The sequence below is a fragment of the Marmota flaviventris genome, chromosome 4 (assembly GCF_047511675.1).
Source record: "Marmota flaviventris isolate mMarFla1 chromosome 4, mMarFla1.hap1, whole genome shotgun sequence".
In the NCBI taxonomy this organism is placed as follows: Eukaryota; Metazoa; Chordata; class Mammalia; order Rodentia; family Sciuridae; genus Marmota; species Marmota flaviventris.
Genome location: NC_092501.1, coordinates 282,295 through 303,257, shown reverse-complemented (window position 1 = coordinate 303,257; position 20,963 = coordinate 282,295). Strand labels below are relative to the sequence as shown.

Below are 20,963 nucleotides of genomic sequence, written 5' to 3'. Positions count from 1 at the left end.
CAAAGATAAGAATGATATGATCATCTCAACAGATGCAGAAAAAGCATTTAACAAAATACAGCACCTCTTCATATTCAAAACACTAGAAAAACTAGGGAACCAGGAACATATCTCAACATTGTAAAGGCTATCTACACTAAGCCTCAGGCCAACATCATTCTAAACAGAAAAAAATTGAAGGTATTCCCTTTAAAAACTGGAACTAGACAGGGATGCCCTCTTTCACCACTTCTATTTAATATAGTTCTTGAAATACTGGCCAGAGCAATTAGACAGACGAAAGAAATTAAAGGGATACGTATAGGAAAAGAAGAACTCAAATTAGCACTATTTGCTAACGATATAATTCTATATCTTGAAGACCCCAAAAGCTCCACCAGAAAACTCTAGAACTAGTAAATGAATTCAGCAAAGTAGCAGGATATAAAATAAAATCATCGTTATTATATTTTCTGATCTGATGTCAATTTTTGCTTTGTGGTTACCACAGCTTATATAAAAATCTTAGACAATTTTATGCAGATAACAACTTAATCTCAATCGTATACAACTCTGTGCTTTGACTAGCTACTTAAAACACACATTTTATGCTTTTGATGTCAACATTTCCATGACTTTGTACTACGTACCTTGACAATCTGTTTGATATATAGTTGTCTTAAATATTTTCTCTCTCCACATACTGGAGAGAAAAATTGACTCAGTATTACTTATAGTATTGCCATATGTGCTTTTATATATTTTATGTTGCTAATTAGTAATTTTGTTTGTCTGCTTCAACTTCATTCTCTTCAGCAGTTCCAGGGACAGACCTCAAGGTGGGGAACATGGCGTTTCTTTGGGAGAGTCATCACCTACTTCCTCCTCATTTCTGAAAGACAGTTTTTGCTGGACAAAGTACTCTTGCTTGGTGAGTTTTTCCTTTTTTCCATTTAGCAAATTGAATTTATCCTCCTGCTCTCAACTAGCCTACAGGGCTTCTGTAGAACAAGCCTTTGAGTGCCACCTTGGGGCTCCTTTGTCTGGGATAAAGGGGGATATTTTTAAAGCACCACAGTTTCTGTGCACTACAGAAAAAAAACAGTCTCAAAGAGTGACAGGGTTTTTCCTGTACCTGAACCCTGCCAGGTGAGGACTGTGCTGGGAGCGGCAGGAGTCTTGTGTGGAGCAGGGCAGACATTATGGCTCAGCAGAACTGAGTGAGGTTGTTGGGCTACTCCTTATACCTCTAGCATGGAGGCAGGAAATGCTCTCTCTCTCTCACTGGAGCTTTCTCCCTCTGCTTTATTTTTTAATTCTTATTCTTGCTCTGATAAAAGAGACAGAAAACAATCTTGGTCTGGCATAAGCAAAATAAAAAAAAAAGTGTAGCTGGAATGAACCCTATGTAATGCCATTCCTCTAGCCAGTGTGAGACAGTCACAAATTTAATGGAATTAGGAACTCTGCACTTGAATCGACTTAAACTTGAAATAAATTTGTAGCAGGTATCCAAGAAAATTAAATCCCACAAGAATCTTCACACAGAGTTGCCAGTGGCACCCATCATTGACCTCTGCGATGATTCCTAAGACTTCTGAAAGTCCGAAAAAGGAGAAAAGGAATCTGCCTCTGCTTCCTGCTCTAAGGCCTCTTTTTATTTCAGAAAATGCATCTAATAGTCTGGTCTGCTTTTGTCAGTAGGTAGGAATTTTAGGAAACACATAAAAAGAAATGCACTGTGATTCTGGTTAAATTTTAAACACAGCACAAAAGCATGGTAACATAAAAAATGAAGAAAAAATACCTTTTTAGAATATTAGAATATTTATTTTATTTAAGCCATGTGAGTGATATAACATCCAAAACTCAAAATATGGTTTTATCCTTTACCCATATGTACCCCACTTCTTAATAAAGGGGATGAGAAATCTTGGGATCAGTCTGAAAACTGAAGGAAGATTTTTGATTCTCTCTTGCCCTCCATGTCCAACTCAAACTGGGAACAGCTATCAACTAGGCAGCATCCAGCAATCCATGGTCAGTTTAGAGCTGACCAAGAAAAGATGAGACAGAGGGTCCTGAGGGGCAGGCTGGTGGCATGCAGTGGCTGAAGAAGCAAGAGCTGTCCTAAGGAACATAAACAGAAAAGAACCAAGACAACACTCCTCCTCTGTGAACAGCTACCGCCCTCAGGGCCCAGGGCTGGCTGTCACTCTCCAAGACTTTCCCAGGTGTCACCTTCTTAGTCCCTTAAAGTTGCATGGCTCATTTGCTCCACACTCCAAATCCCTTTCCTTTTCTTTGTTATCCTTTAATAATATTGTAAGTTTCCTTTTTATTAAGTTTATTGTCTAAATCAGAGATCAGCAAAGTACAGCCCTCCAGCGAAATCTGCTCCCCACCTGCTATTAATTAACATTAATATTCATATTTTGTTATGCTAGAGCACAGCCAGTTCCATTTGTCTGTGGCTGCTTTGAAGCAGCAGCAGAAGGGATAAGGGGTTGTGGTAGAAATGCAGGGGTCACAAAGCCATCTATGCAGAAGGTCTCCCAACCTCTGGATAAGCTCCATAAGCACAGGAAATGTGTTTGCTCCATGGTGTGTCCCAAGTGCTGGGCAAATAGTTGAGGCAGGAAAGGATTAATTGTGCCTTCAGGCAGAAGGTGTTCTGTTTTGTAGCTTTAAAAGAGCGAGAGGCAGGGGAATCTTAGTCAGGACATCCCACACAAGTATTGCACCTGGAACACAGAAACTTCTGTGCACCAGCAGTGAAACATTTATGTCTCTACTGATTAAGAAAACACCAGATGTCCATGAGAGTTTTTCCCATTCTTCAAGCACAAGAACCACAGGAATAAGGAGTCAGTAGAATAGGTTGATGGGGTTTGCTCTTGAGAACTGGGAAGCTGGAGAAACCATCCAAGTCCCCACTTCTTCTGGATTCCTCAGCAGTCTCAGTTCTAGTTCTCTCCCAGCGGTAGAGGTACACTTACAGATTTCTGTAGCTTGGTTCACAGGTCATGTTTTCCAGGGGAAAGAGGCAGCAGAACAGCCAGGTTACTGTCCTCAGCATTCATGGGAGGAGGGGAGGAGCTTGTAGCAATAGGCTTAAGTCTTGGTTACTCAGAATGCAAGCAGAGAAAAGTCCTGATTTCATTTCTGCTAGAGGACTGAGGATATCTCTTTTAAGTTCTCTTTTATTTTAAGTCATGAATTTTAATATATTAAAATTGAATTTATATAAAGAACAATAAAATATTTCAGTTCACCACCTGATGAATGGTAAGTTTTTTTGCTTATCTTCATATAAAGCACTTTACCAAGAATTGAGCCATTATTATTTAAAACTCCACTCCTTCAGTCAGTTTCCTTATTTGAGCGGAAAATAACAAATTTCTGTAGAATTTTGGCTGCAGGACCAGTCACAAGGAAGATCTGAAATATCTCAAAGTAATTTGGCTGGAGAAAAAGGTTTTCTTGAGACTTAAAGGCATCATTCATCACATTGTGTCTGAAGGGCCTCCTCCACCAATTGCTGCCCTGCACTCTTCAGAGTAAGGCTCAGGATCTGGGCTCCCGGCAGGGGTCACTTCCAACTGGAACACAGACCAGCAGAGCATTCTGGCAGCCATTCTGCACCCTGTAGTGATGAGACTCTGAGGCCCCTGGAGAGACCATGATCCTCTCCACCCCAACCTCCAGCCTGAGCTGCTCCATCAGGCTCTGGCAGGTGTTCATGCTGGCCCCTGAAGACACGGTGGATTTTTCAAATTGGTTAAGGTTTTGAATAGATGTTTCTCCAAAGAGGATCTTTCCCTCTCTTCTCTCTATTACTTATGCAGGGGGAAGCCTGCTGTCATGTCATGGGGACACTCAGGCAGCCCTGTGGAGAGATTCATGCAAGGAGGAACCCAGGCCTTTTGCCAACAGCCATGTGAGTGTTCCATCTTGGAAGCAGATCTTCCAGTCCAGCCTTCCGATGAGACAGCTCCAGCCAATAACCGAGCTCGCTTGAGAAGCCCTGATCCAGAGCCACCCAACCAAGCTGTTTCTGGATTCCTGACCTCCCAGACCTTCTATGACTATATGAGAATTAAATGTATCCATTCATGTGCAGTTCCTGGCATATGGTAATACATGACAGGGATGCTGATATAGTTGTGCAGGTGGTTCACTGTTCAAATGGAAGCTTGTCCAGGCTGTTAGCAGGAAATTGCTTATGTAGAGTTGGCCCTGTTTTCTAATTTGTAACAGGGCCATGGATGGGGCTTATGCTGTCAGTCTCGGGGATTCAAATATTCAGTAAATACACCTTAGCAAGGTTCTTTGGCTTTGAGCTGATATTATTGGACTTACTCTGGGTATATCACAACTACTCCCTGGTAGTTTCATGGAATTCTCCAAAATAATCTCTGTGGGATGCCTACAGGCCAAGCCCTGCTGTTATTATTCAAACAGTGTATTGTAAACCAAATAAGAAATCTTAACAATATAAAAAGTTTAAGATCATGCAGGACAATACTTGATGCTTAGTTATACCTACAGACAGAGTTCAAATATAGAAATATAGTTCAAAATATAGAAAAATGCACCGGAATGAGAAAGACCACATTCTGGATTATGGCTTAACCTGGGGTGAGGAGAGCATGGGTTTAGGAAGCAGTGTACAGAAATCTTAAGCTCTGCCCAGAATTTATTTCTTAAACTGAATAGGGTACACACCAGTGTTTATTATTTTTTAATCTTAAATATATAAAAATAATTTATTAGTAATATTATTGAATGAGACCTGTCTTTCTAAGTGGGTGATCATTTTGCATTTCTCTCCGCATTAGTCTCTGTTGAACATTGAATCACTATATTGACAGGACCCCACAGAATCAAGTAGCCATTCACTCAACCAATATTGAATGATAGAGCGTTCAAAGAATGGAGAACGTCATCGGTACATTATGACACAGATGTTTGGTTATTTGACTATTTTCCCTTCTTTCTTTGAAAGTGGAGGCGCTCTGTCTGGTACCAATGAGCAGACACACGTGCCTCTTTGCAGCAGCAAGGTTTCCATCTCTGACTCGGCCATCCTCTAGGAAGAGCACAGGGGATCTTCTTGCCAGGGTTCACTGGGAGGGGGACGAATGAATTTCAGAGGCTGTGCTGAGGGGTGGGAGTTAACCGGGCGGTTTCCATGGCGCCCGGGGCATGGGGGAGGAATGCACCCCGGAAGTTCTGGCGAAACAACCCATTCTCTTTAAGTTCTTGCTTAAGGTTTCTTCCTTACTGTCCTCTTAAATAAGTCCCTTTTATCTGAAGATTATTGCTTTTATACTCAATGCATTTTCATCTTAATGCATACTGAAAACGTTGTGAATCTGCAGGCAAGGGAAGTGAGTTGTGAATCTGCAGGAAGCAGAAGCAAGAAAACTATTTGAAAAGAAACAAGAAATGAAAACCACAGTGATCCATATGCTATGGGCATGAAGGTGCATTTAGCCAAAAATGAACCAACTTCTAAACATGAATGCTATTTTCTCCTCAGCAATCAACGGCAGCTCTTGGAACTTTGGCAAATATGGTTAGAAAAACTATTTGCCTTTGTTAAGAGCTAAAATTTGTGTTCGTTCCTTTTTCTGAGATATCTGTAATGTTTTTCTTTCTTTATTCAAAATTAATTTTCAGGAATGGGGTTATAGCCCAGTGGTAGAGTGCTTGCTTGCCTTGCATGTGTGAGGCCTTGGGTTTGATCCTCTGCACCACACAAAAGTAAATAAAATTAATTTTAAATTTTACTATTGATACAGGAATCCATTCTTCTTATTGCAGATTATATCATCACAATATATGTTATTCTGCATTTCCAAGCTTCCTCCCTAAAACATCCCCAATTATTACCATTACTATGGTGTCTTGAGTGTTTTTACCCACCTTAAAAATACTTTTACAACCGCATGGATATACATGTAGAAAATACTTTGCATTACTCCATGTTTTATCACACAGAGCAATAGTAGTTCACACTTTGTTTTTCAGCAGAAGGATTTCAGAGAGAGATTCATTTTGTAAAGTAGATAAAAAAGATTTGAAAAGATAGACTTTATTCAAAGAAAGAGAGAGAAAGAATTTTTCAATATTTATTTTTTTAGTTCTCAGTGGACACAACATCTTTATTTTATTTTTATGTGGTGCTGAGGATCGAAACCAGCGCCCCGTGCATGCCAGGCGAGCGTGCTACTACTTGAGCCACATCCCCAGCCCCTTTATTCATTCTTTTTGAAGCTGTTTAGTTCCCCTCCTAAGCATCTGCTACTTGTTGTCCATTCATCCTTCCCCTATGCGCCCTAGGTCTTAGGGCTTCTTGCTGTTACAATGTAGAGCATTCTTACTTGTCATATGCTTGTGAGTCCCGTGTGCATTCCTCCAGGACAGACCTTTAGAATTTGAACTGCTAGGGCCTGGGGAAGCACGATCAAGGTGGGTTTGGCTCTATAAACTTCCCTCCCCTAGAGCCCGGCCACTCACCCCAACAGCAGTGGGCACGAGTGCTGACCCTTGGTGGAACCTTGGATTCTCCCACAGTACCTGCCTTGATGGCATGAGGCCTGTGCAATTCTACTTCACGGGTGCTGGGGTAGGGGGAACCCAAGGCCTTGTGAGGTGGACTTCACTCAGTTGATTGGCTGTTCTGATTTTCCTTTTTACCTACTGAAGCTCACACTTCTCATTTTCCATTTCTTGTTCTTTTTACTGTTGTTGTAGGAATTCTTTGTGTACCATCCTCCCAGCATAAGTCTGGATTCCTGTCCTTTGTCATGCAAGTTCAAACTTGCTGGTATGGTTATATTTAACTACCGATTCCCTTTTATGCATTTTGCTTTTGTATAAGTCTGTTTAAAAAGCTGGCCCTCCTACATGCTTAGCATGTACACATCACATGCTTTCCCAATAAGTATAATATTCCCCTCTTTAGTTTGGGTCACTAGGTCACTGGACTGTGGGTTCTGGAACAAGCACAGGCTCACCACTCAGGCAAGCCCATCTATGAAAGCATCTGTTCTTTCTCAACTATGTGAAAAGCTGGCAATCACATTGTGTACTATTGTATATGATGGCATAAAATCATAAGCTCTGCTCTTCAGTGACTTTGTAAAAGTAGCACACACCCCCAGCCTGCCTGTGAACTGAGACCCAGCTGGACTTGATGTCACCTGTCTCTTTTCCATTTCCTACAAATATCCCCTTGGTAAAAATGGAGATTCACCAAATCTCATTCTCAAATCTCACTCTTCGATAAGACAAATCAGGATTCCCTGGTGTGACAGCTGACTTTGAGGCAAGGGCAGAAAACAAACAAGGTGTCCCCAGAGCCTCAGGTGGAGCCAGAAGTCGGGAAGCACTGAAAAAAAAAAAAAACACCCAAGAACACAAGAGTCCTACAAAGTGATGGAAGGTGTCAAGGGACACAGCAGCACCCCAAAAAAACAAATGCCTGGGGACAAAAGTGGAGCAAAGGGGCAAGGTGACACAGGGTGTGGGTCAATAATATCCAGGTCAATATCCAAGAGAAGTATCAGGAGTCATAGGACATAAGCAGGAAGGTGGGGTATGTAGAGGGTCCCCTCTCTTGGAAGAAATCTGAGTAATCAGCAGACAATCCACCCTCAAGGAGTAGGCTCCATCCCAGCTCCTTGCTCCTCCATGGTGGGCCCTGCTTGGCACCTACTCCAATGTGCACAGTTCAGAAGGGAAAACTGTGAAGGAGGACCTGCAGCAGGCAATGACGGCCTTGAGATCCTGTCGCAGGCCAGATGGACCACATGGTTAAGATGTCCCATCAGTCATCAGTCAGTGGAGGTGGTAACAGAGCAGGCACATGGTCCCCACTCCCTGCTTCAGTTTCCATACACCCTGTCTGGTCACACTGATAGCTGGACCTCTTCTGGTTCCTGTGGCTGCCTGATTTATAATCATTTTTGTTTTGCTCAAATAAACTCAGTTTAAGCTTGTCCAGGGGTTTTCCATTTTAATAAGAGTCACCCATGTCCTGGAGAAACCTGACTCACACTGCCTTAGCTTGGTAACAGAGGCTTACAGCAGCAGTGTAGTCAAGGTTATGGCTGATAGCCTCAAAACTAGAGCATGGGATGGGCCTCTGTAGTCTTTTCCCCCAAACACCAACAGAAATGTGGTCAAGAGAAAAACCATCAGGCAAATCCCAGCCAAGGGACAGTCTACAACATGCCTGATCAGCATTCCTCAAACCATCCAGCTCATCAATTATAGCCAGCCTATAATCCCAGCTGGGGATCAGATTGGAGGATCTCAAGTTCATGGCCAGCCTCAGCAACTTGGTGAGATCCTGTCTCAAAATAAAAACCAGAAAGGGCTTGGGATATAGCTTGAAACTAGAGCACCCCTGTGTTCAATCCCCAGGACCAAACCAAACAAAATAACTAACAAAACACAAAAACTGAGAAACTTCCACAGTCCCAAGGAGCATAATGGGCATGGTAGATCCTCTAGGGGGTCCTGTGACACAGAAGGACCTAAGGTAAGCAAAGACCCCTGGGTTAATGAAGCACCTACCTGGATTCTAATGCTTCCACATAGGATCAGCATTGTGAAAAATGTACTCACTCGTGTGTGATGGGCACCTGGTGTTGGGGATATGGGAGCTCTTTGTACTCTGTGCACATCCAAAATAAAATTGTCAAGTAGAAAAACTTCCTTAAGAAAAACAAAAAGGTGCAGAGCTGTATCCTCATGCCATTAACAACTAAAGATCCAGACTGGAAGCTGCGTGCTAGGAGCACAGCTGTTCCTGAGCACAGGCTGGCTCCCTGCAGGCCAGGGGCGAGGGCTCCCAACAGCTTGGACAAGGGGGAGACTGCTACTCCCAAGCCTGCAGCACCAGGAGGGCTTAATGAGGACAGCCAGCCAAGAAGATGCTGCTACACCAAAACGGAAGAGGACATCATCCGTGCTCACTTCCGCAAGATGAGAAACAGAAGAGTCACTCAGGAGACTGAAAGGTGCACAGCACTGTGTAGGTTATGCCATCCATCTGCATCCTGCCATCTTCCTTGCTGGACTCTTCTTATGCACTGACTGGAGAAAGATTCTTTAGCTTTAGTACCTAGAAACACTTGGCTGCCAACTGTAAGACTCTCACCATGGTCTCAGTAATAACCCAAGAACTTCTGCTACCCTAGTCTTCTCATGTTTAAAATGAGAGTAACATCACCAAACCCCACCAGTGTTATGAGGTCCAGAGCAAATATCTAGGCAAAATACTTGGAGTCTTTAAAAAGCATAATACAAATGGAAACTTCCATCAGCATGGCTGGTAACAATGATGACGCAGCCATGCACTCAGTGTTGGATTTTCAATATCTGATACTTATCTAAGGACCAGATGAACAGCAATTGCCTTCGCCTCATTCACATTTTCCAGAACATATTCACTGAGTGTTGCTTGTTTATCAAGGGCTGTTTAAAGGGACAGATACCATGTTGCACTACTGGCTTTCCCAGTTAAGAAGAAATGTCCAGATGTTTATTTAAGGTCTCGATAGATAACAAAGCATTATAACTTCACCAAATGTGCACGTAATTCGAGGTTTTCTGGTAGTTTCCCTGCTGCTCCTCTTGGCCCATTACAGGTACCATGCCTCAGAAGAAACAGCTTTCACCAGGGATTGCTGTGTGGCCACAGAGTGCATGGGGCCAGCCCTCTCTGATCTTGGCTCCTTTCAGTTTTCAGGTTTCTGCAAGGATGCTATTCACTTTATTCTCCTGCTGAAGTCCCATCCCTTCTCTTTGTCTCATCATAATTTAAAGTATAAATCCCCAAGGGAATGTCATTGTCACTGTAAGCAGTAGCACCCATCTCTCCCTTGATGCAAAAATAGCAATGACAACCAGAGGAAGGAGATCTCACCATGAATAAAACATTATCTGCCCAAGAGCTCCATGCCCCTCCTGGGCCATTCCCTGCAGCTCTGACAAAAGCCCCACTGTGCAGTCTCTCCCACAAGCTTGATAATGTGCTAATTTAATTTTCCACTATAGAAACCAGAAACAGCTGGATTTTTAGATTTCCATTTGTAGTAATTTCAGACCCTTCTTAGCTTGTGTTCCATTCCCATTTTTGGTCACAGAGCAGCACTCAACAGGTGCTTTTGTAGTTTAATCCAGAAATCAACAGCACTCCCTCTACACATTGATGACTTATCAAACCCTCTCTTGTGTTGTGATGGGTGTCAGCGCATCTTTCTTAATAAGCTCTGTGGCACATTGTGCAGGGTCACGACATTATGATATCTGGTAAAGACATTTCTGACAGCTCTGCTAACCAGCAATCTGCGGCTCAAATTGGAAATAAAAGCAGGTTGCTTTCTTAGAAGTGTCAACACTGGGGCTGGAGATGTGGCTCAAGCGGTAGCGCGATTGCCTGGCATGCGTGCGGCCCGGGTTCCATCCTCAGCACCACATGCAAAACAAAGATGTTGTGTCTGCCGAGAACTAAGAAATAAATATTAAAATTAAAAAAAAAAAAGAAGAAGTGTCAACACTGCACCTAAATCTGAAGAAAATTCAAAGTGAAGTCAACAAGGTAAATTTCACTTTAAATTCAGCCTTGGGCTGCAAGCATACACACTCAGTGAAGCAGGAGCTGATGCTGTCTTTCACCAGCAACATGAGAAGCAGCCCATGTTTCCAAGTGTTACCTTGTAGGAATCATGAGTGGGGCTGTGTTCTCCACAGTGGCCATCCTCACTTGGCAAATATTTGAAAGTTCTTGGTACACAAAGACCTGCGAATTTGTGAAGAAGAGATACATTCTGTGGTTTCATACACAAAGGACTTCTCTGTTGAAACTGCCGCATTGTGTCTAGGGGTCCTTCTCGTTAGGAAAGGATCCTGCTCTAGAAGGACCCAGATCCTGATACTGAGAGGCTGCTGTTAACGTCCTCACTTGTTTTAACAAATCTTCAACTTCTGACAGGCTTGGTTTGGTGGTGCTGTGGGGACCCAGATACTCAAGACACCACCCCTTTCTTCATCGGTTTTAAAGTCTAGAAAGCAAACCCCTGGACATAAGCACTCATCAAGGATACAACAACAACAACAACAACAAAAACTATCAAGACATCCAGGCGCAAACTCGGGCAGAAACAGATGTAGGGGCAGTGAGGAGGCTGGGCCTTCTCCACATGGAGGTAGTGCTTGCCTGAGCACTGGGGTCACAGCTCTGGGAGGAAGGAGAGCGAAGAGACATGGCCACCTGGGTAGGGCAGGAAGGGAAGACAGAAGCATTGTGGATGGGAAGGGCAATCACCCAGAGCACCCTGTGGGGGAGATGAGCATGTGCTGGGCCCCAATGGCAAGAACACCAGGGAGCAGGCCCCCATAAGGGAGAGGGAGACACTGACTGACTGGATGCACCCACCTCCAAGGAAGTGGGCTTTGACCTCCAGGAAAGAGGGAACACTGGAGGAGCTGGGCAGCAACACAGCAAGACCATAGCTGGGATTTGGGAAGTGGCTCCTGTGATCTGCTGAATAAAAGAGGGAGCCAGCAAGCAGCCAGACACAGAGCACAAGTCCTAAAACCTTTCAAAAAGGCCAAAAAGGAGCAAGGTGCTCAGACCATCATTCAGGGTGCTAAAACATCTGGCACTCTCAGACAGTGGGCAGCAGTACTCAAGCTAGAAAACCAGCAATGACCCCAACATTGTGTTTCAGGAACACAGGTGGGATGGGGGTGCCCTGGCTGCAACAGTCCACTCTCTCCTCTCCAAACTCAAAGAGCAGGAGCTGTAGGTCAGATGCACATCTCCCCTGCCCACTACACACTAAGGTCCAAGGGCTGAGAAGACTGACTGCTACCATTTTACTAAGAGCACTCGCTAAAGGGCCTTGCAGAGATGTCTTGTCTCCTTCACGGGCCTATCAAGAGATGTAACCAGCTTTGCCATAAAGGTGAAGAAACCCAGAACACAGAAGGCTCCTTTGGCTCCTTGCTAAATGTTTGCTAAATTACTCATCATTCCTAAGTTTCAGGATGACCATTTAAGGACACAACAACAATAACAACAAAAACTATTTTTCGCTATCAGCAGACATCATTTGCTCTTTTCATTCTGACACAAGCCACATATGACTATTTAAATTTAAATTAATTAAAAATGAATGAAATTTAAAATTCAGTTTCTCCGTAAATCAGCCACATTTACAATATCTGCAGTCACATCCCAGCTGGACAGTGCAGGTCAAGATCCCCTCCATCACTGCACAGTTCTCTGTAACCAAGCATGGGCTCCTGGGGGAAATTCACTCCTAAGATGGAAAGTCACCTCCCTAGACAGGTGCATCCTGTCCTTGGAGAGGCTGCCACACCGCCTGGCCACACCTCCAGCATTCAGCTGACTGTGTGCTGCATGGGGTGCAAGCTCATCAAGTGCTGGAATGCAGAGGAAACTCAAATGGTGTTTCTGCACAATAGGATTTTTCAATCTAAGAGAAAGAATAATGATATTAATGTAATTACACTATATTGTGTTGTAATACTCATCAGTAAGCAAGAACCAAAAAGGGCAGAGGAAGCTTCCCAAGTCAGAGAAGACTGACAGCAGTGTGGACTCGGGACCGTGCAACAGGGGCAGACTACACATCACATGTACAGCACAACACAGCAGAGAGAGGTTGCAAATTAGACACTGAGGGAACAAGTAAACCGTGGAATAGTGTTTACAGCATGAGCCATCAAAATGTAAATACTGTGTGTTATTTGTGTGCTATTTATGGAAGCATATGTTTATTTAGAAGGCTTTGGTTTTTAAATTAAAATACACATAAAGCAAATGAGAACCCATTAGTGTGTTCATTACCACTTGGAATACTGTATTTCTCAATACAAAAGCAAGAAGTAAAGGAAAACAGAGAAATGGAGGGAAAAAGGATGAGTTTTATGGTGCAAAGTGGAATGAGGCCCACTCAGGTAAAGAAGGAGGAAGTGGATCTGGAGGGTGGGAAGATCTAGCAAGAAGAAAGTGGAACTGGAGACAACATTTGCCCAACATAAAAATGGCATCAGAAAAGTTGACCCATGTCATTCACCATCAGAGACGCAAATCACCCCACGAGAGAGAACAATTCCTGCCCATTAGGACAGCTTCTATCAGAGGGCAGAGAGAAGGCAACCATGCTTCTGTAGCTGGTGGGGATCAGGGCAAATGGCATAAGAGTTTCAAAAAAATCAAACAGAACTACCAGATGACCCAGCAAGCCCCCTTCGAGGCTTGTATCCACAGAAAGGGATATCCACAACACCGCAACCCCGTCAGTGCAACAGTATTTACAGGATCCTCGCATCTGGTCCCCTGCTCACACAGGTGTCCCCATCCTCTCTGCATGTTTCCACAAGCTCCAGATGGCCCACCCTGGCCACCCAGGTGATTCATTCCATGCCTCCCCTGAGGCATGTCCTTCAGCCTTGGGGAAGGGTGGCCTTCTGGGTTTATCCACTCTTGGCTCTCCTTCTTCAGGACCCCCATACTTGTGGGCTTCTCTCACTGGCACGGTGTTTCATCAGAGCTCAGTCAGTCTACACTCAACTCCTGTTTCACACACCTGGCTCTCCTGCCACCCTCTGCCCACCAGACTACTCTCCCCTCTTGCCTACACACACTGGACAGAAATCCCTACACCTCAAACTGCTAGGCCTCTGTGCCTGGCTCTGCCCCATGGTAAAATGCATCTGTCAGTATTTTACCACAGAGAGGTCTTAGGTATGTCCTTCATGGTGAGCTCTAGAAAATATTTACCCCACCTTGCCCATAACAGTCATAACAGTCATTGTGTCACCTCCCCTCTCCCTCTCCCTCTCCTCCTCCTCCTCCTCCTCCTCCTCTTTCTCTCTCTCTCTCTCTCACCTTGACCAAAATATCTGACACGATCCACTTAGAGGAGTAAAAGTTTATTTTGAGCTCATGGTTTCTGAGATTCTGTCCATGTTTGGCCCTTTAGCACTATGCCTTTACTCTGATTCACTGGTACTTATGCCAAGGCAGTTGTAAAATATTTGAATATCACTCCTAGGTACCATCAAAACTGTTTCTTAAATAAGAATCTTTCTCCCTCCTAAAATTTTAGACACTTTTCCCTTGAGCTATTTGACAGTGTTTTCTACCTAAAAAATACTATCAGCTGAACGGAAGATCTAGCACCATGAAATGCATCTCTTCCCTAAGGAGATTTTCACCAAATTATGTATGTTAAAATTTAATTTAGAATTCATACACAGCCTGATTAAAGTTCTAAGCTGTGACACTAAATTTTGTTAAACTATAGAGATACAGTATTTGCTCGTGGATGGTGCAGAACTATATGATACAACATAATTAATCATTCATTTTTTTGGAACCATGTACTATTAATCTATTTACTCATCCCAACTAGGATAGCAATTCAATCATAAAAGCTATACAGAGATCATTAATGAAAAAGAAATATTTTAGTTCTATTCCTGTAAATACTCGAGTTTATTAAACTATACAACAGTGTAGCACTTAGAATGCCCCTAAAAATTATAGAGAAGACCCAAAAAGATGACCATTTATCCTTCTGCTTAACTTTTAACTGTATGCATTGGTTAAAAATGGGCACTAGCCAGTCAGTAAGAGCTTGTCACATAGAAAATAATTAAAATCATCATATAAATTTTTGAAGGAAAATATCTGAATTTGTAGACAGAAATAGAAGTCTTAATTTTCAAAAGAAAATGATTAGCTATTTGCAAATTTACAATTCACTAAAGCCATATCACCGTGATTTCATTACCTAAAGTATGTAACAGTGCCATGAAATTTTACTTGACAAAGAACAGCTTAGAACATACCCACACAGTTAAAGTTATGACAATAAATAATGATCAATAAGATAGAGCCATGCACAAAACATTTGGTCAAAACAGGAACAGTCAGAGCTCTGAAGATGCAGGGAGACACACAGAGGTCCAAGAAAGGATGCTTCCATGAGCACAAGAGGCAGCCACACAGATCACATTCCACTTGGATTTCTGTTTTCAAGTTAAAGATTTGATAGGGTGGTTAGGGAAAGCAGAAGATCAACCCCAAGGGAGTCACAAGTGAAAGCCATTGACTTATCTCTGCCAACATGATTTCCAATACCTAAAAGAGACACCATCCCATAGCATTTGAGCACATTAAAATACTCCAGTGCACTTGCCCCTTCCAACTTCTCCACCGTGTTAGCCAGCATCTCCTGCAAGGTCTGCAACAAGAGGGACTACTCCAGCCCAAAGCTGTAGATGGACAGGTCCTGGGAGACATTCTGCAAGAAAAGGGGAGAGGTGTGAATATGTCACCAGTGTCAAGCATCCAGGCCCCATCTACCTTGGTGTCTGTCCTTCAGCTTCTTCACAGAAAGAGTGAAGGTCCTTGCTACCTCTGCACTGTCAGTTGCCCATCACCACAAGTCACTGTCATTACTTTCTCTTGTTTCATACATTATTAAACTCAAAGTAACAAGTGCTGCCATGCCTGGAGTGTGTTTCCTGACATGCACTGCATTGGAGCTTTGTCTGTAGTTCCTGTGGTTCCCTACGACAGGGACAATTACTACCACCAGAGAAAAAGAAAGCAGAGAAGTTAGGTCATTTTTCCAAAATCACACAGACACAAAATATTCAAGCCAGGATAGAAATTTAGACTATTTCATCACTCATGTATTGGTTTTTAACCCACTGAGCATTCAGTTAATTTAAACAATAACATTTAAGGCTGGGCAAGTGGGAGGCAGTGACACCTGTGTAATGTGTCTATGCATAGAGGGGGGCAGCAGAGAGGAGTATCCGGAGGCCACTGTGCCTGCTTCAGAGAAACAGGGAGCAGAAGGCAAGGCTGGGTGGAATCTGCATTGCCCATGGCCACCACTGTGGGGACCAAGAACAAGGAGGAGAAGCCAAGATGCAAAAGTAAATTATGACATGGATGTTACATAAATCATTTAAAGAGCTGCACACAACTATGAACATTTCTAAAGCCTTTTCTCATTCAAGTACATCAAGATAGATGAATCTGCATCCTTGGATTTTGGAGTGTCTTGGGTGCTTCTGCAAAAGTCTTGCCTTGCCAGCACAGGTTTTACAAAGCATGTTTGCTGGGATCATAAGTTCCCTCAGTTGTTCCAAGTGGAGGACTCTCGTTGTCTCCCGTGATGAGCTTCCAGGTAACCTCTGGCTGGTCAGGCTTCTGGATGGCATCAATCAGAGGCCTTAGAAACCTAGCTGGTCAGGGCAGTGGGACCAAATGAACAAATGCATTAAGGATTCAGGGCAGCACTATGGATAATTGTAGTGCAAAAGATCTGTAGAGCTCCCAGTGTGCATGGCAGCCTTGGGTGCAAGGCTGGAGGCCCCAGTGAGGGGTATATCTGTTACCATGTCCTAGTGCATTATGAAACTATGAATAAAAGGAGCCTGGAGACTTTAAATTCAGCAAATGTGACATCATCATTTTTTGATACACGTTGTTGAAAACTGGTTCCACAGGGTAAGTCAAGGGGACCATAGCTTTTTCCCAACCAACTTAGTGCAGATTATTAAAACACTGCCTCAGCCCCCACCTCAGAACAAAGCACTATATGACTTTGAAGTGAAAGACAAAAAAGCAGCAGGTAATGACTGCCTTCCATTTGTTAAGGATGATGTTCTGACTGTGATCCAAAGAGTGGATGTAAGCTGTGCTGAAGAAATGTTGGAAGAAAAAATAGGACTATTTCTAAATCCCTACATTGAGTTTAACTTGGCTGCTAAGCAGCTGACAGAATGGGATAAGCCTCCCATGCCAGGAGTTGATGCTGAATCAAGTACCTCAGTGGCAGCCCAGAGCAGCACTGCCCCAAAGCACTCCCGACTCCAAGAAGAACACAAAAAATCCCCACTCCTTCACTTCCCTCGCTATGGCAAACAAATCCTTTCATGCATTCCAGTACTGCCATTACGTGGAGATCAGCCCTCCTGTCCTCATCAGCTCCAGCAACCCTCAGCTGCCACAGGGTTCAAAGAACTTTCTGGCCTTTCCTTCAGTGCCCCTTCTCAGATTCATGTGAGTACTGCTGTGTTCATTGTGACCCCACACCCAAGCAGCCCAGTGTCAACTGGCCCCTTATTCACTTTCCCATTGAATATCCCTTCTCCAGGTGCCCGTGGAACTATGAATCCTCCCTTTCCAGGACTCCCTTCTCCTGGCTACCAGTGTCCTCTCACGCCCATCCTGCCAGGTGCTGTGCTGCTTCTACTGGAATGGTATCCTGTCTCATGGCAGAATCCACTGCTCACACGTTAGAAGATTGAATATTATGAAGATATTAGTTCTCCCCAAATTTATCTACATATTTGATGCCATCTCATTACAAATTCTCACAGTCAATTTTGTGGAAATGTGTATGTTAATTCCAAATGTATATATTAGTATATATTAATTCCAAAATTTAACCAGTATACATCATCTCAGAACCTGGGATCATAGTATGGTAAAAGTAATTAGGAAGGGATGGGTTTTGAGTATTAATTATTCCTGCTTTTCATATGATCTATTTAATTTTTAATAATGGTAGGGTTTAGCAATGATTTGCAAAATTTATAAAAAAAACTACTCCCATCAATAAATAAATGAGGGCTGACTTTAGCAAACCAATGATTCCAGGTATCCAGGGAAGATTAGGTATCTATGATTTTCTTACCAGCCATTCTTAAGTACTGGAAGAATATTAGCCTAATTTAAAAAAAAAAGAAAGGAAAAATAAAATGAAAGAAACTTCAGCCCCTTCCCCAGAATATATATTTTGATTTTAAAGAGGAAGCAGGTTTTTGAAGTTATAAATAGGTCAAAATTTTTTACTACAAGGCTGGCTCTCCTTACATATTATAGGTAAAGTCTATGGATTTAGATCTGGAGAAAACTTCATAAAATGTTCTGCAAGCCATTTAAGAAAAGGAGGGTCATGAAATGTTCATGGTTCCTTTAAAACAATATACATTTTGCCCAAGACCACTCCTCTGGCCCCAAATTGTAAGTCGACAATTGAAGTTGCAAATTGCAGACAAAGATGATTTATAATTAAGGTAATCTCAAAAGACTAGAAATTTGTTTACACATTACATCATAACAACTCCAGAACCCTTTTACCATCAGATAAATGTTGGTTGATGAATGAAAACTAATAAGCCATTAGTTTTCAATATGCCTTCAGGAGAGCCCTAGAAATGCGACTATGCTGCAGTCTTGCAGGAGGTTTCCTTCTACCTATTATTCTCTAAAGATGACACTAGCACAAATTCCTTAAATTTTAATTGATGGACAGCAGCCTGTGTCTTGTGCATTGTGAAGGTGCCAGTTTCTGAGGTGTCAGATTGTATATATGGAAAGAAAATCCTCCTGGCTAACACAGGAGCCAAAACAAAGGGCAATAAAAGCTATTTTGTTGCATAAATATTTTTGGACATGGAATATGATGAAGAATGATGATTTGACTGAAGATGGATTTAGAAGAAGCAGTATATAAATAAGAAAAAGTCTAATAAAAGTAATGAATATATCATTGCTCTGAATGATTGGAGAAATGAATCCTATTTTAAACCAAAGATAATACTCTGAACAGGGCAGATTTTAGGCTAATATGAATCTATAGTTTGCTTCTTGCATGCACTTGTCTTCAACACATTTACAGAACACATCTGCTTTGTTGTGTGACCTTCTGGCTGAGTCCTGATTCCTCAAGTTTCCAGATCTGATATACCTGTAACACCTCGAGTTATTGAGGTCAACATGAGGATCCTAAGTCCATGAAAATAAATCTCTTGTTCACAATTAAAAACAAGTTAAAAGAAAGGGATTCATAACATAGGGTAACTCCTTTTTGAAAAGTCAAGAGGCTGTGCTATATGATTTCAATTTTAAACTATCATCTTGATATGTTTAGGGCTGTAATTTATGGAACAATCAGGCAATCTTTATATTTAACTTTAAATACCTGAATATTATAAATCACCTTAGATGAACATTTAAGGGGGAGGTTCAGTGAAACTTCTGAAAAACTTGTCAGTTTTATTGTACAGCAATGATTTGTAACAAATTGTATGATGTAATCCTAGAGTATAATTTAGGGACACAAAAACAACTGTGAAGAATTAGGCAGAGATTATGTTTAAACAATCTTTGCAGGCTAAAAGTAATAAGTATTAAATTAGTCAGCAAAGCTTAATTGAAGCTCTATGTGTAACATTTTTTATTAGATTTGTTGTCAATGGACCTTTAAATGCTACCACAACTTGAACTCTGGGTTAAATCTAGATAATAAACCACTGTTGCCACAAAAAAAGAACAAACACTACTTTAATAGCCCTTTGTTTCCATGGGCCTCTTCCTGTTGTACAGAGTAAAGATACAGAGGACTCCCTCCTTCCTCCCCAGGATTATCTACATGGTTGGCAAGATATCACGTTGAAGGCTGCTGAAATAATTAAAGCAAAATCCTGAAAAAACTAAAAGTGCAGAAGCTAAGATTGGAAATGATAAAAGAATTTTTGTTGTCTTCAAAGATACTTTTTTCAAATTTGTGCTTCTTGTGTTTTTTATTTAAATGTCACCATAATATACAGTCATATGCCACCTAACATTTTGGTAAACCAAACACCACATATATAATAGCATGTACCACATAGCCGAGCATGCAATAGGCTATACCATGTAAGATCCAAGATGTATGCACAATGATGAAACCACCTAAGATGCTTTTCTCAGAGGTATCCCTGTGTTAAGTGCATAACTGTATATTTAAGGGTGCTCTAGTTTATGGTGGTAAAGAGTTACCTGAACATGTCTCCCAATCCCTTCAACATTCCCTTCTTGGCTTTCTTTTTATCTTTTCCCTTCTCTTTTCCAGTTTTATTCTTTTTCCTATCAGTATGGTCCCCTTTCTCTTGGTTAACATTAATTTGTCTCTCTAGAGAGTGCAAAGGCTGATCACTGGCTGTGGATATAGATTCTCTTCCTGATTATAAACTTTATTCTGTGTCTTCTTTCACTGGATAATATAATAAAATAAAGACAAGAAATATGGTGAATCACAGCCACAAAAATAAGTAAGCAAAAATGTTCGAGAACTTTACTTTTCCACATTTTCTACAGCAAAATAGTCCTGCTCTCAACTTGGATGGCAACACTCTTTAATGTTGACTGAAATTAGAAAAAAATATGTGATGTGGATGAGTCCCATACACACATGTCTGTTAAGTGAAGAGGATACACCAATAGCAAGACAGAAGTAGCTTCCTGGATAGATAGCTAGATGCTTCTGTATGCACAATAACATTCTGGTTGCAACACAACATGTATGAGTGGAGGACTTTAAATCTCCTTACACAGCACAGACCTCTCAGGGACTTTGTAGTATAATGGCAAGATGAAAAGAAAGAAAACAAGCAAGTTTCCTTCACCAAGTGCTTCCTTTCTTTTAGTTAAGGAAGTTTAGACACATCCTGCTCCCTCATTAATTTGATAAACTGTACCACTCACTATAATCACACCACTGTTAGCACAGGACTTCTTTCCTAAGGGTCCAAGAAGGTCCATTTATGATTTTTGGACACCAAAGAGTTGACTTTTTGGTTTATAACAACAACAGACTCTCAAGGGTTCTGTAATGTTTCTTTTATTGTTAATGCCAACATCATTAGTGAATGCTAACCTAACATTTCCTTTTACCACTACTCAACAGGGACTCTCCTCTGAGGGCAAGGCCTAAGGAAGCATCAGTAAACATTTGTTGAAACGATGACTATGTAAACAAAGAGCTGAAAATATGAAAAGTTCTCTCTTTTTTTTTTGGCTCTCTATTTATAAACAATTACCTTACAAATTTTAAAACCATAATGGTAGAAACAGATTCTTTAGT

The 20,963-nt window shown here is 41.9% G+C and overlaps 1 long non-coding RNA gene and 1 pseudogene across 1 annotated transcript in view; both read right to left on the bottom strand.

Moving 5' to 3' along the window:
* LOC139705394 (uncharacterized) overlaps nucleotides 1-20,963 on the bottom strand; it is an 88,895-nt gene that overhangs the window by 28,991 nt on the left and 38,941 nt on the right. The window contains exon 4 of the long non-coding RNA XR_011707261.1: nucleotides 15,176-15,338. This is a non-coding gene — a long non-coding RNA (uncharacterized lncRNA). The remainder of the gene's footprint in view (nucleotides 1-15,175; nucleotides 15,339-20,963) is intronic.
* Nucleotides 2,587-3,838, bottom strand: LOC114083666 (guanine nucleotide-binding protein G(I)/G(S)/G(O) subunit gamma-10 pseudogene; annotated as a pseudogene).